We start from the raw sequence: 14,892 nt of genomic DNA, 5'->3' as shown, positions 1-14,892 counted from the left end.
TGGAAAGGAAAATGATAGGTGTAACGTTAAAGGACAGGAAGAAGGCAGAATAGGTCAGGGAACGAACGCGTCTTAATTATTATTATTTCCTCAAATGCCCCTAGGTAGGGGTTTTACATGAGGGGTGGGCATCTTCAGTGAAGGCTGACGTGTTCAATGTCAATCCTTAAATTGGCAGCATAGGCGCACGGCTCCTTCGGGCAGGCCATTCCAGTCCACTGTTTTCCAGTGGAGAAGTGCAGGTGAAATGATGGTGCAGTCAAGTGGAAAATGATAAAACTTATGATAGAGACTAAGCCTGATAAGTTTGAACATCCCAGTCGAAATCAAGAGGAAGAAATGGCTTGGGAAGAGTATATAATCCAAAGGCAAGATAGCCGATGGTCGCTAAAGGTAACGGACTGGATGCCAAGAGAAGGTAAGCGCAGCAGGGGGCGGCGGAAAGTTACGGCTGGACAGGTTGGTGTATCCTGGACACTCTCGGAAACAGAATGCCAGCCAACGACACCACCCTCCTCCCCACCCCTCGACCCCCTCACCGGCGGTTGCTTATCGAGCCGCTCCCGATAAATATGCACCCGTCCCACCATGAGCAGCGCCGCAGAGCCCGTGCAAAGGCACTCCACTGAGATAAACGGCTCCAAACCGATGCCGTATTGGCGAACGCCGCTTGCACGGGTATGAAGCGACCCCAGCCGTGGTGGATTCCACCTCATTCCACCTCATCACACTACCCTACCTCTCCCCCAGACACCTCCTCCGGGGCTGTAGAGGAAGCCGCCATTGCAATTTCCATCGTCTGCACGGAAGCCGGACACATTTTAACGAACCCAAACTGCGAACCTAAATTTTGCACGAGGCCGAGCCCATGTCCCTACTTTTGGCATACTGGGCTCGCCCGTTGCACCCCCACCCCACCATGCGGGGCTGATGTGGGTGCCTGCGCACTCCGGGAATCCTGGAAACGAGACCGCCAACCTTTTAGCCCGAGGTTCTTTAAACCTGGCTTAGGTGGCCTCTATCAGGGATTCACGAAAAACCGCATGCGCTCATTCAGCGAGCTGACGCAGGTGTAAAGAGCCTCGCGTCGTCCCCCACCTCATCGCTCCCTAGATAACAAACACACAACACTGTGATGCAGACTATACACACACACACTTCCCCTCACCGATCACACTATCCCGCCATCATCCCTCATTTCCCGGTCCTGCATGCACCCTATGCCCAGAACATTTCGTCTCTTACCTCCACATCCTGTCCTTCTGCCCGGCGCACCCTCCCCCGCGGGGCCTATACCTCACGACCTGGGAGGACTGGGAGGCGTTGCTGCGCTCGGAGGAAACGGCCGTGCAGACAATCGTCACTGGCCGCGCCTCCTCTATTATGGAACTTAGGAATACACACACTTGAGCGCAGGGTCCGGCGTTCCTCGAATTTCTTCGTTCAATAAAGTTTTTCTGTCTGTCTGTAGTCGGGAGAACGGCCGCTAGGGGGCCCGCCAATTTCTGCTTTCTGTGCCCAGCTAAGTCCTTTCTAGGACCCACCAAGGCCCTCAACGGATCCTGGAAGGTTCACGGACCCCAATCGCTACCATCTTTTGGATGTGCCCAATGACCTCGGTGAGCTACCTCTTGAAAATGTCTCTGGCAGCCACGCCGCTGCGCTAAGCCTCGCCTCATCGAGGCGAGCCTCGCCGGCGCGCTGCGTTCCTCCCTCCCCAACAACCATGGAGGAGCCCGTGGATGGAGAGACCTTGAACCCCTTGGACTGCCACCCTGGTGAGTGGAAAACTGTGCTCCATGCATACCGTAATCGGACCACGGATTCGAATTCGCCCCCAAAACACCCGGTATCGGCCTCCGTTCAACCTAAACCAAGCGCCAGCAACGCCGGCGCGCCACCGGACGCTGCATCTGGGAACACCCGAAGCGCGTTCAAGGAGACGCCGCAGCTCCTACGCATGACGCGCGCCGTCGTCCATAGAAGTAAGCAACTCGCCGCACTGCCGGCGGGAACCATCAGAGTCGTCTTTCGCCCGCGAGGCGGCCTCTCCCTGGAGAAGATCCCGGCTCCCAGTATCCTGCAGGCACTTCACTCGACGCTCAGCTGTTCAGTGATTGGCGAGTTGCACATAAGAATCCACCCAACCAACAACACCTTCACAGTGGCGACGGTAGCGGAGGCAACAGCTCTGGCATTGGTCAAAATTCAACAAATTACCTTAGCTGGACAACAATACCCGGTAGCCGCGTACATCGCGGCCCCTCCAGCGGCAGTCAAGGGCGTCATTTCCCGGGCCTACTGGAATGAAACACCAGCGCAAATCCTGACTGACAGTACAGAAACCTGGACGCTAACATTATAGCGGCCCGACGCATGGGGAAAACAGCATCCATCTTAATAACTTTTGCCTCAGGTCTCGTGCCTCACACAATTAAATATATGTGTGTGGTACACCGCTGCACCAAATACAAGGGTAGCCCCGATGCCTGCACAAACTGCAGGAAGCCTGGACACAGGTACGACGTGTGCCCTCTCCCGAAGGCTGGACTCTGCCCGCGGTGTGGCGAGAAGCACACCCCTCAAGAGACCCCATGCACACCAGGCTGCATTCTTTGTGGTGGTTCCCACCTTACCGGTACCGGCTCGTGCAAAACCAGGACCCCTACACCTTGTAGACAGACCGCGCTGAAATCCAAGCAACCAGTGCCCACGCCAAAGGACTTTCCACCGCTAGTGCCTCATCAAGATCGCCAGCGAGCCTGGACCAAACCCACCCGTACACTCCAAACCTCACAGCGGGAGGAAGAGATAGCTCTCCTGCGGGAAGAGGTAAGGCATCTTAGGGCAGCCATTAATTCTATCCACCCTACCGTTTCTCCACCCACTCCTTCACCAACACCCCCAAACCTCTTCACCTACACCCCAACCCTCCACACCTCCTCCGCAAAAGAAACGCAGACCAGAAGACATTCCAGACATGGATTCTAAATTACAAACATTTGCCCAACAGCTCGAAGCCAGTATTCTGGCTCAGACTCAAAATTACATTGAAGCCGCCACCACTAAGCTTACAGAAACTATTGTCAGTCAAGTAACCACTTCCATTCTCCAACAAATTCCACAAATAATTGCTGGAATGTCTTCACATATCCCAGCTAGCAACCCCATAGCTGCTCCCATCCTCCGCCCCCCCACCCTCCAGCATGGCCCCGTTGACGGACAATAATCTCCAATTAAGCATCCTACAATGGAACTGCAGGGGGTTTCTTCGCAAACGAGGCCCCCTGCAGCAGCTCCTCTCTGCTTCCTCCACACCCCCTGATATAGTAGCACTTCAGAATGCTGGCACAAATTTATCGCTGCCAGGATACGCTCTGGTACCCTCTGACACCACTCCAAACCCCAGGGTTACCACGTATCTCCAACATTTTGTACCACACACTTGTCATGTACTAACCTCGCCGGTAGCTCACACATTCCTAGAATTAATCCCCTCCACTCACAGATCTCATCCCCTCTTCATCCTCAACTGTTACCTCCTTCCGAGGCAACCGGTCTCAGATTTAATCTCTCTAATTAAAGCCGCCTCCAACGCTGCAAAAAGGAACCCCCCATTATATTAGGGGATTTCAACTGCGCACATGTAGACTGGGGGTACACACACACTAACAAGAGAGGAGCGGAATTGCGCAACACCCTTCAGATGCACGGCCTGTCCATATATAATGATCTGAGCACACCTACAAGAATCGGCAATAGTGTCACTGCCGACACAAGCCCAGATCTTACTTTTGGTCGCAACCTTCCCACACCGGTGTGGACAAACACAAATGAGGCCCTGGGCAGTGATTATTATATCATAACTATACAGCTTGATTTTGCCAAAAAAGCTAAAGACTACCGTGTCCGAATTACCAGCTGGGATAATCTTCGGAAGCATAGAGAGGCCAAAACATTAGAATCCCCATTTAACCTCCACACATGGATGACAGAGCTGAAACACGATGACCAGGCATTCACGCAAACATTAGACGCCACCCCCGAGACTCCCGTTGCAGACAGTCGCTTAGCGCACCTACTCCAAGCTCAGAACAGTATCCTCACACGCTGGAAAACCCAGAAGCAAAATCGGAAACTTAAGCTAAAATTAGCGCAACTACAGAAACAAATAGAAGAGCACAGTGCCGCACTCAGTAAATCTAACTGGCACCAATTATGTGACGGATTACGCGGTAATCTCTCCTCCACCAGGGCCTGGCATCTTCTACGGCATATGATAGACCCCACTGAATCTAAAAAGCAAACACGGCTTACACTCAAAAGACTTACCCATAAAAATCGTCAAAATCATCAAGCACTGTTACGCCAACTACAATCAACTTTTACCACTGTGGGCCAAGCTGTATCATATCCCGACTATGTAGGCCCCGATAAACCCTCCCTCGACGCCCCCATTATGGAGGTTGAAGTCAGAGCAGCCCTTATCAAGCTCCGAAACTCAACCCCTGGGGAGGACCAAATCACAAATGTCATGCTCAGAAATCTAGATGACCGTTCAATTTCCCTTCTCACCGATTACTTCAATGAGTGCTGGGAAATGGGGGCGCTACCCACTGAATGGAAGCACGGGAAAATAATTTTCATTCCTAAACCAAATAAGCCCATTAACGCCCAAAACCTCCGTCCCATTTCGCTGACTTCGTGCTTGGGCAAACTGTTTGAGCATGTCATCCTCACCCGTCTCACGCAACACATGGAATCCCATGGACTATATCCCCATACTATGGTAGGATTTCGAGCCCACCTCTCGGCACAGGACACCCTACTGCAGATTTCACACGCTATCCTCAATTACATGTTACATCACACCAGAGCAATCCTGGCAGTCGATCTCACCAAAGCATTCGACAAAGTTACGCACAGCGCCATCCTGCAGGGCATCCAAGAGCTGCAGTTGGGGCATAAGACCTACAACTATATTCGGGCCTTCTTAAACGGTCGCCCAGCCTCACTGCATATAGATGATATACAGAGCCCCCCCCCCCCCCCCCCCCCTTCACACTTGGTAATGTTGGTACCCCGCAAGGAGCGGTGTTATCTCCCTTCCTCTTCAACCTCACCCTCATCCCCCTGGCCAAGGCTCTCAGCCGCATTCCGCACTTAGGACACACACTTTACGCGGATGATATAACGGTTTGGACCACATACGGCTCGGATGGCGACATAGAATCGACCCTTCAGGAAGCCGCCACAACTATAGCTACTCACGCGGCAAACATTGGGCTTGAATGCTCCCCCACAAAGTCAGCACTCCTCCTAATCCGCCCGCGGCATGTCCCTACCTCCCCCATCACGATCTACCTGCATGACACTCCCATACCGCAAACACCTACCCTCCGCATTCTTGGCCTGCATTTACAGGACACGGGCGAAAACAACCTTACCCTGAAAGCACTAAAACAGTCCACTTACTCCGTCATCCATCTTCTTAGAAGGGTTTCACATTCACGAGCCGGTCTAGACGAAGCAGACAATCTCAAGGTGCTGCATGCCTTTGTGCTTAGCCGCATTCTTTACGCCACTCATTACTTGAACCTCTCCTGTGCGGATAAAGACAAGATCAATGCTCTAATCCGCATGGCTGCCAAAGCAGCCCTAAACCTACCAAAGAGCACTAGCACGGACAGGCTCTTCAAATTAGGAATGCACAACACTATACAAGAACTTATAGATGCATATCGCTACACACAGTACCTTCGTCTGGCTGGCACGGAAACCGAACGACATATACTGGATTCTCTGGGAATTCGCATACCGGCACACACGACAGACTTCATCTCTCTCCCTCGCGCCATACACACCGCGCTTATCCTGAAACCCCTTCCTAAGAATGTCCACCCTGAATACCATCAATCCCGCCGCGTCGCGCGAGCCAAAGCTCTCCATAAAGAATATGGCACTTCAGAGGATGTGCGCTGGGTGGACGCCGCGTGTGGTCCAGACCGTTCAGTAGCTGTGGCTTACCATCCAGCAGCCCCCCATTTACCCATTTCATAGACCCCCCTTGTACCCCAGAAGAAGCAGAGGAAGCAGCTATAGCAATAGCCATTTCCCAAACCAATGAGGCTTATATACTTAGCGATTCCAAAACAGCCGTTCTTAACTTCGCCCGCGGACGCGTCCATCCCCCCGCGTGGCAGATATTGAGAATGTGCACCCTAAATCCCGATAGGCGTATTGCGCTCGTGTGGGTGCCGGCTCACTCTGGCAATCCCGGAAATGAGGCCGCCGATAACATAGCCCGAGAACTTATTTGCCGGGCAAATGGCGACCCCAGCCGGGATTTTTCGAGGTAGCGGGCACGCACGTTTTCAGAACTAACTCAACAAGCACGCCTTGCCCGTCGACTCTATCCCCCTCCCCACCCCCGCCTATCCCACTCCCAACAAATCCTCTGGAGGCGACTCCAGACTTGAACTCTTCCTACCCCTCAGCGTCTCTCCTACTTCCGCCATGTTTCCCCAGAGTGCACTCTCTGCGGAGCTCCGCACGCCACCCTGGACCACATCCTCTTCGGCTGCCCTGCCGATCCTCCCCCGCAGGGACAGCCCGCCATCGGTACATGGGAGGAATGGGAGGCCCTCCTTGCGTCGCAGGACCCAGACACGCAACTTCGCTGTGTGAACCGGGGTGCCAGTGCCATGGCCCTACGTGGCCTGGACACATGCGCGTAATGTGAGGGCTGTGCGGTGGCCCTGAGACCTTGCACGGTCCAAACTCGCTTGCTTAATAAAGTTTTCCATCCATTCATCATGTAGTCGGGATGATGATGACGAATCATGTTACATTGCTCGCTCCGCCATCCGTTGTGCAGGTGATCGTGCTGCTGGTCTTAGCCGTTGTGGTGCTAGGATGTGCGCTCGCGGGGAACACCATCCACATGTATTTGACGCCGTTTATCGCGGCCGACGCGACCACCTCGGGGCAGCGGGACGACGACGACGACGACTACCTGCCGCTGCCGGTTTCTGCTCCGTCGGCACCAGCGGTCCCGGCAGCACCGGTCGTTCTGCAGGCACCCCCGCCAGCTGTCGACCCTGCGCTTACTTTGCCGGAGGCCAGGGTGCAAGCTGTGTCCTCAGAGAGAGGCGAGCCAGAAACCAGCGCGAGTCGACCGATGACGTTAACGAGACGGTGAGTGGGCTCTTTCCAAAGCCGGCGGTGCGTTCCTGCAATGAGATTGCCAGCTATGCGGTTTGTGGAAATGTGCTAGAGGCAAGGGTATGGTGAACCGAAGGACGAACCACTTGTGTAGGGCGCGTCAGTCGGGGCACCCCGCTCACGGAAAGAGCTCCACATGTTTGTGCGCTGGTGTGCGTGCGTGCGTGTTTGTGTGTGTGTGCGTGTGCGTGCGCGTGCGTGTGTGTGTGTGTGTTTGTGTGTGTGAATTTAATTGGTTGGTTTTTGGGGAAAGGGAATGGCGCAGTGTTTCCTTACATCTCGGCGGACACCTGAACCGCGCCGTAAGGGAAGGGATAAAAAAGGGACTGAGAGAAGAAAGAAAAGAGGTGCCGTAGTGGAGGGCTCCGGAATAATTTCGGCCACTTGGGTATCTTTAACGTGCACTGACATCGCACAGCACACGGGCGCCTTCGCGTTTCGCCTCCATCGAAGCGCGGTCGCCGCGGTCGGGTTCGAACCCGGGTACTCCGTATCAGTAGCCGAACGCTGTAACCACTGAGCCACCGCGGCGAGTCTGAACTGACAAATTTTGACAGCAGAACAACGAGACGAGTCGCAGCCGTTACTGGGGAGAAGGAGGAATAAACTTTATTTACTTGTTAAGAAAAAAGCTCTTACAACCTGGGAGGGCTCTGGTCTCCGCCTCACGCCTCGCCCGGGTGACCAGTCTTCGCTGGCTCATCAAATCGGTGGCAAGCGGAGCGTCCTCCCAGGATCCGCTACTGAGGACAGTGCGCTAGAAGCTGTCGACGCGCAGTGTCCCGGCAGCCCGGGAGCGGGCATTCCTTGCCCCCGCCGTAAGCGCTGCCGCACGCGGGAGACAGCGAGTCGTCCGCCTTGCGCCCTTTTGTCGCGACTCGACGGCGCCGTCGCCGGATGCGAACGTTGTCTTTTTGCTGCGTTCCGGAATAACTTATCGCCAACAAGTCGGTTCGCACGACCGCTTCGCAGGTGACAATGACCGCTCGTTAGCGCATGCCGGTCTGAAGTGAGACGCACAGGCAAACACGGCAGACGAGCTTTGTCGGACAGGCTATGCCCGCCCGCCGACTCTGCATGCGAGGACCCCTAGGTTTTCGTGCGAAAGCATTCACACGATCGTCGCAGCCGAGAGAAAATCTTGCTTGTGCATCTTGAATGCGTTCTTATGGCGGCAAAAACGCTAAGGCGCCCATGTGCTGTGCGATGTCAGCGCACATTAATGATCCCCAGGTGGTCGAAATTATTCCGGAGCCCTCCACTACGGCACCTTTCTTCCTTTCTTTCTTCTTTCACTTCCTCCTTTATCCCTTCCCTTACGGCGCGGTTCTGGTGTCCAACGATATACGAGGCAGATACTGCGCCATTTCCTTTCCCCCCAAAAGCCCAATAATAATAATAATAATAATAATAATAATAATAATAATAATAATAATAATAATAATAATAATAATAATTGCACCTTGCTTATGCATCGCTTGTTGCCATAGCAGCTGTGACGCCAAGCGGCAAGAATTTGCTTTGGCCCGGCCATCACCGAAATTTGACCTTGGCTGATTTGGACCAAAATCGATATACAACCATAATTGACCATGCCCGACACAATGGCAAGCATCAAATTTGGCCCTGGCCATTTTCAAAATTTGGTTCTGGCCACCACCGAAATTTGACCTTGGCCGATTTGGACCAATATTGATGTCATACCATAATTGAGCATGCTGACATAATGATGACTTCCAAATTTGGCCCGGACCATTGACAAAATTTGGCCCGGGTCACCCCCGAAATTTGACCTTGGCCGATTTGGACCAAATTCAATATCCAACCATAACTTTCCGTGCCCGATGCAATGGCGACCTCCAAATTTGACCTGGGTAATTTCCAAAAATCTGGTCCGGGACATCCCAGAAAAAGTAGTTCATCGCTTTGAGCGCCATCTCGTTGCTATGGCGTCGCCATTTACGTCACCGCGCTTCGCACGTCACACACTAGTTGGTTTAAGAGGAGCTAAACCGCGGTTAATTTTTTGAGTGAGACAACTTAATAGGTCCGCCTTGGATACGGGTTTTCGGCTAACTTGTGCTATGCGTGTCTTCTATGAGTATATTTATGCCGAAGCGTGCGAAAGCGAGCTTGTTCGATAAGTGGAGAGTGATATTACTTGTGTGGTATTTGATGGGGAAGGCTTCTTTTCCAAATCTTTCATTTCCTGTGCCGTCCTTTCCCCAAGCTTTGATTGAACGAGCGTTTGGAAAATTGCCCAATTGGTCGTCCCCACTGAGGGTGGCCACATAGAGATTAAAAGAGGCTGTTTTGGGGGAACGTGGGGCTGGTTTCGTCATTTTAAAGCAGAACAGCGCGCACTTTGACAAGGACTACGAGGAAGACACGACACAGACGAGCGCTGTCTGTGTCGTGTCTTCCTCGTAGTCCCTGTCAAAGTGCTGTTTTAAACTGACTTACCAACTCGCTCAAGCATCCGTTTCAATGGTTTCGTCAGTTCTATCAGAGAAGCAGTCACCTCGGTATAGTGTTGTTCTTATTGTTCTTCCGTTCTGTTTTCTTTTTATGCGTAAATAAATAGTTAACGTCTTCCGAAGTTGCCTGTGATCGAGCAAGTTCGAGCCTGGAAGACGTTCTGCATCCATTTGCGATCACCAACATTCCTCACTTCTCAGCAGCATAAAAAGAGAGAGGGACGGATGATCACAACTATACCTGCGTCGACTTCCGATGCGGCTCTTACGTTTGCAAGACAGGAAGGTGCGAAGGCAAGGTTGACGAGCGCCCCACGTATGTGCTGGAGAATGTATGATGTTTTTCAGGCGCCTGCTCTGACAGTTGCTGATTGCCCCAGACTGCCCGGTTTAGACACGCCTTAGATGCGAGTTGGTTCACTCGCGTTTAAAAACTGCAAGATCTACGTGGTGAATATCTGTCGCACAAGCCTATCGACAAATCGAATTCATGTCCTACTGCCGCATTCCACCCGACAGCTGTAAATGAACTGGTTTAGGACTGTCTTCTAACAGTTTCCGAGGTTAAAAATGCGTGCTTCCGAAGACAGGAGCAGATGGGGTGAGTGCGCAAAGAGAGGATTAGCGTAGCGCAAACATATTATCGTAAACTCATACCGGGCCAGCTGAGTGCCTTCTGCACATGCGCAGTGACGAATCCATGTATCCACTTCGTTTCCGGCATGCCGCCGCGGTCCGGTTCGAACGTACCCTACTTGACCGCGGCGGCCCGATGGAGGCGAAACGCTAAGGCGCCCGTGTGCTTGCGATGTCACTGGACGTTAGATATCCCCAGTTGGTCGAAATTATTCCGGAGCCCTCCACTACGGCAGCTTTTTCTTCATTTCTTCGTTCACTCCCTTCTTTATCCCTTTCCTTACGCCGCGGTTCAGGTCTCGGCCAGATGTGAGACAGATACTGCGCCATTTCCTTTCCCCAAAAACCAATTTTCAATTTTAACGCATAGGCGCCCGTGTGCTGTGCGACGTCAGCGCACGTTAAAGATCCCCAGGTGGTCGAAATTATTCCCGAGCCCTCCACTACGACACCTCTTCCTCCTTTTCTTCTCTCAGTCCCTCCTTTATCCCTTCCCTTACGGCGTGGCTCTGGCGTCCGCCGATATGTGAGACAGATACTGCGCCATTTCCTTTTTTTTTTGTCTTCGGACAGCGGCGAATGGATCCGCGATGCCTGGAAACCTCCCAGATGACGGTGTTTACCGGGGAGGCGAGTCGGCGGCCGGCTTTCTTCTTCGATGGCCGCCGCTGCCTGACGCCTGACAGCGTGCCGCCACCGGGTGCCTGGAGGGCGCGAACAGCTTTCGTTCACTGGGACACTTCCGTGGCTCCTGCCAGGTGAGAGAGGGCGTGGTCCTCAACTTACGCTTCCACAATAAAACGCTTAGGTCGAGGTGCCGGTACGTTGACGCAGAGGTGTCATAGTCTATAATATCTTTTATCGGAGAATCAGGACGCCAGGCACAGGCACCATGTCCATAGCACTGCAAGAGGGCGCGCGTTTCGTCAACTACCGAATAGTTGATGTCGATAGACCCAGCGCACCTGAAAAATGCCGTGCTCATAATGCAAACGATGTCACTATTCATGTCAAACATTCTCGGAGAAAAATTCTGAAAATTGGTAAATTGTAAGACATTGTTACTGAAATATTGAAGTTAATGGCCCATTCCTCTGATATGTAACAAAAGCTTTCTTTGAAAGTGTTCCCACCAATCGCATCAAACAGTTAAAACTGCCAGAGGAAACCAATGGCGAACGCTTTTGAAGGTAGCAAAAACGTTCAAGAAAAAACAAATAAAAGTCTGACGTCGGGTAATCTGCGGATATATTGACTGTTATAGCGAAATCGGACATTATATGGAAAAATTGCGTTAATGAACGGTTTCCCGCTAAAAATGCTTTTGTCTAGAATTGTTGGTTATGTGTGGGCAGTAGTGAGAAAGTTTGATACTTTCTTTCATTTAAAACAAGTTCAAGAAGACCTTATGCTGTTGTCGCTTGGTCATCGCGAACAGGACGGTCCCACGCGAGAGGATCCAGACTCGTATATGCCGTGGCTCAATGTTAGTCGTATAGAAATAAATGCTTCATCATTCCAGTGAAAGGACAATGTGGTGATAGAAAGGGCATTTGGCAAGCGACCTTAACTGTCTCTACCCGCTGCCTAGCTAGATCGTTGTGCAGTCAGACGTATTCAACACAGCGGTGGAGGGCTAGGTTGTACGCTTCCTGATGCAGTAGAGGCGCCGTGCGCGCTCTCCTTCACAGGGCCAGGGCGTCCGCGCTGAGTGCCGCGAGCAGATGCGGCTGGTGCCCTGCTCGCGGCAGCACGTCAAGCGGAGCTGGTTCTACCCGGCCAACGGCAGCTGCGTCGAGTGGGGCTTCCCGGAGGGCAACTGCGTGAGTGTTGGGGTGCCCCTCTTCCAGAGCCTGCAGCAGTGCCTGCTGGACTGCGTGCACAACGACGCGCCCGCCTGCCGCGAGTTCCCTGTCGCCAAGCGATGCGGGGAGTACCAGGCACGCCCTCCTCCTATCTATCAAAGGAGACAAGGACTCTACGAGTACTCGCAACAGATTCTGCTCTGCATCATCGAGTATTGCGCGATTACAGTGGCGTTCTATCACTTCAGTCATATGAGGTGGCTCCACCGGTCCTCACATGTTCGATGCAATTGTTCATTGTTTTACAGCCACAGCTGTAAAGCGCCCGTTCCTGGGCTTCGCGTCGTAGTGGTAGTTAATGGTAGTAATCGGCTTAACCGGTGAGTGCGTTGCTATGGGAACAATTTGGAGGGCGGTTGCTGTGGAAGGAGGGAAGTGTGACGAGAGCGGAGGATACTTGATTTAGTATCTGCTGCTGGTCTTTGGACCCAAGATATTAAACTTATTTTTGGAACTTGGCGGAGTGCTAGACGCACGCTGGCACGGGTCGGCCCGGTATTGCACTGCCTCCGGGATCGGCCCGGTGCCTAAGGGCCTATTAGCGCACGGTGACATTTCTTTCTATCTTTCCTCTCCTCTCCTTTAACTCTCCTGCTTCCAGCACGCGGCAGCGAGCGTGTCTCGGCTTGAGCCAGTAGGCAGGCCCGTGCGCTTTCCTTTCTTCCTGTCAGCAACAGCAGCAACAATGCATGCTGGTGGTGGTTAGCATGGAACTATCCGGAGTGTGGTACCGTGGAAGGAGGAGCTTATGCGAGAGCGGAGGAATTCGCAACCGGAGGATTGTAACCGTGCAAGGGGGAGGGTATGCCGAGAGCATAAGGCGTGGCCGTTGGGTATGGTTTCTGCGGAACCACCTGGAGAGTATAGTCACACTGGGAGAAAGGAGGAAACCAGAGCGTAGGAAGATGTAACCGGAAGGTGGTTGCCGTGGAATGGGGAGGTATGGTGGGAACATAGGGAAGCTTAACGGAGGGTGGTTACCGGTGAAGGAGGAAGGTATGGCGAGAGCGCAAGGCGTAAGCAGTGGGTGGTTGCCACGGTAACTAACCAGAGGGTAGTTACCCTAGAAGCAGGAGGGCTACCGTAGAAGGAGGTTGGTATGGCGAGAACGTCGGAATGCGTAACCGGAGGGTGGTTACCGTAGAAGGAGGAGGGAGATTATGGCGAGAGAGGAAGAATGTAGCACGGTCCATCTGCGGCAGCTTTTGCAAACGCGCCGCTCTAGAAGGTCATCGGTGGCACCGCGTGTCTAGAGCGGCGGACTGGAGAGAAGAGCTCTAGTCGAAAAACGAATATATGTTAAAAACTGTAAAGAGCGCTCTGGAACTATACTGATATCAAGTCGTTCTCGTATTCTTTACCTCAACCTATTGTGAAATATAATACCTTAACAGCTGTAGCCGAAACTCGCGTTACACAGCGGTAGCCGTCATGTCACTTTTTGTTGTGGTTTTCCAAGTTCTCTTCCGTGTAACTTTCCGAGACTGTTCGCCTTGCAATAATGTTCCTATACGCGCATAAGTTGAACAGAAATCTATGATTGTTGTCAGTGAAGTAACACCTGCCAGGAACTGGCTTGTATACAGGCGTTCTATGCAACTTTATATAGCAAAAGATTTTGCATTGAAAATTCCGAGCTTTTTGTGTGCGTAAGGCACGAAATGTGCCTCGAGCTATCCGCATTTCAGGGCTTCGCTACTTAGCAGTTCTCCTCCTCGGTCCTCTATTGTCCTGCGATGCGGTCTGTTTTTTTTTTTTTACTGTCTTGTGTGTGGACAGTGCTTTCTTTGCTTCTCGGGAAAATGTAATATCATTGGCACTGATTCACAAGCAATTAGGACGGGTATGGGCGGAAAAGCTGCAAGGTGGTGATACTTTTTATTTTCTTTTGATGCAGCTCCTCTTCCCTGTGTACTCCGCCGAGAACAAGAATGGACGTTTCGAATGCCTGATATGCCGGATCCCGCCGATAAGCTTTGCCTTCTGGGCCGTAACATGTTCCCCAGCTACCGAGAATGCGCACCTGCTTGTCTCATTTCGTGATAAAGCTTTATTCTTGAATTTGTCGATGATTTCGCCTCGAAACTTTTCTGTGTTTGGCGAAATGCGCAAACAAAGTTTTTCTGCAATAATATTTCCAGAATTTAAGGCGATACTACGGGGCATGAGGCCTTGGGTCTGGTGCTCGATGTCAAGAAGATCAACGAAGAAAGTTTGTCGTTTTCTGCTCCTGACTCCAGAGAAGTTCTGTTTTTTGATATGGTTCGCTTCACGCTTATTTATACGGTGCACGCCACTGTCCTCTCCGAGCCAAGCAGTCGCTGGCGCGTTGGTGCTTCAGGTCGGTTCACAAGGGCCGACTCAACGTCAGGTAATTTCTTTTGCGCTCACGCATGCAAACACATGTCTCTGCAGTCTCTGAGGCATTTAAAAATTCTACATTATATCGTCCTGGGATATCACGATTAACCCGTAGGAATTGTTCAGCGTCTTCTGAAGGTGCGTACTGCTCGCGTCTACACTATTTTCAACTGTCTTCCTTTGTGGGGTTGATATATGGGGGACAAATACGTTTTCCCCGCTTAACCGCGGCTAACTGTCCAAACCGCTGACCCCACCCCGTAACCGCGCGCGCTGCCTAGCCCATGCCGGCCACGGCGGGCCGAGCTCTGCTGGAACAAAGAAACGAC

The 14,892-nt window shown here is 52.3% G+C and overlaps 1 pseudogene; it reads left to right on the top strand.

Annotated features, from left to right (window-relative positions):
• Positions 1-6,943: 6,943 nt before the first annotated feature.
• LOC144124374 (uncharacterized) lies at positions 6,944-14,245 on the top strand (annotated as a pseudogene).
• The last annotated feature ends 647 nt before the right edge of the window (positions 14,246-14,892 follow it).

The sequence above is a fragment of the Amblyomma americanum genome, chromosome 3, assembly GCF_052857255.1.
Source record: "Amblyomma americanum isolate KBUSLIRL-KWMA chromosome 3, ASM5285725v1, whole genome shotgun sequence".
In the NCBI taxonomy this organism is placed as follows: domain Eukaryota; kingdom Metazoa; phylum Arthropoda; class Arachnida; order Ixodida; family Ixodidae; genus Amblyomma; species Amblyomma americanum.
This window is presented reverse-complemented; position numbering and strand designations above follow the sequence as displayed.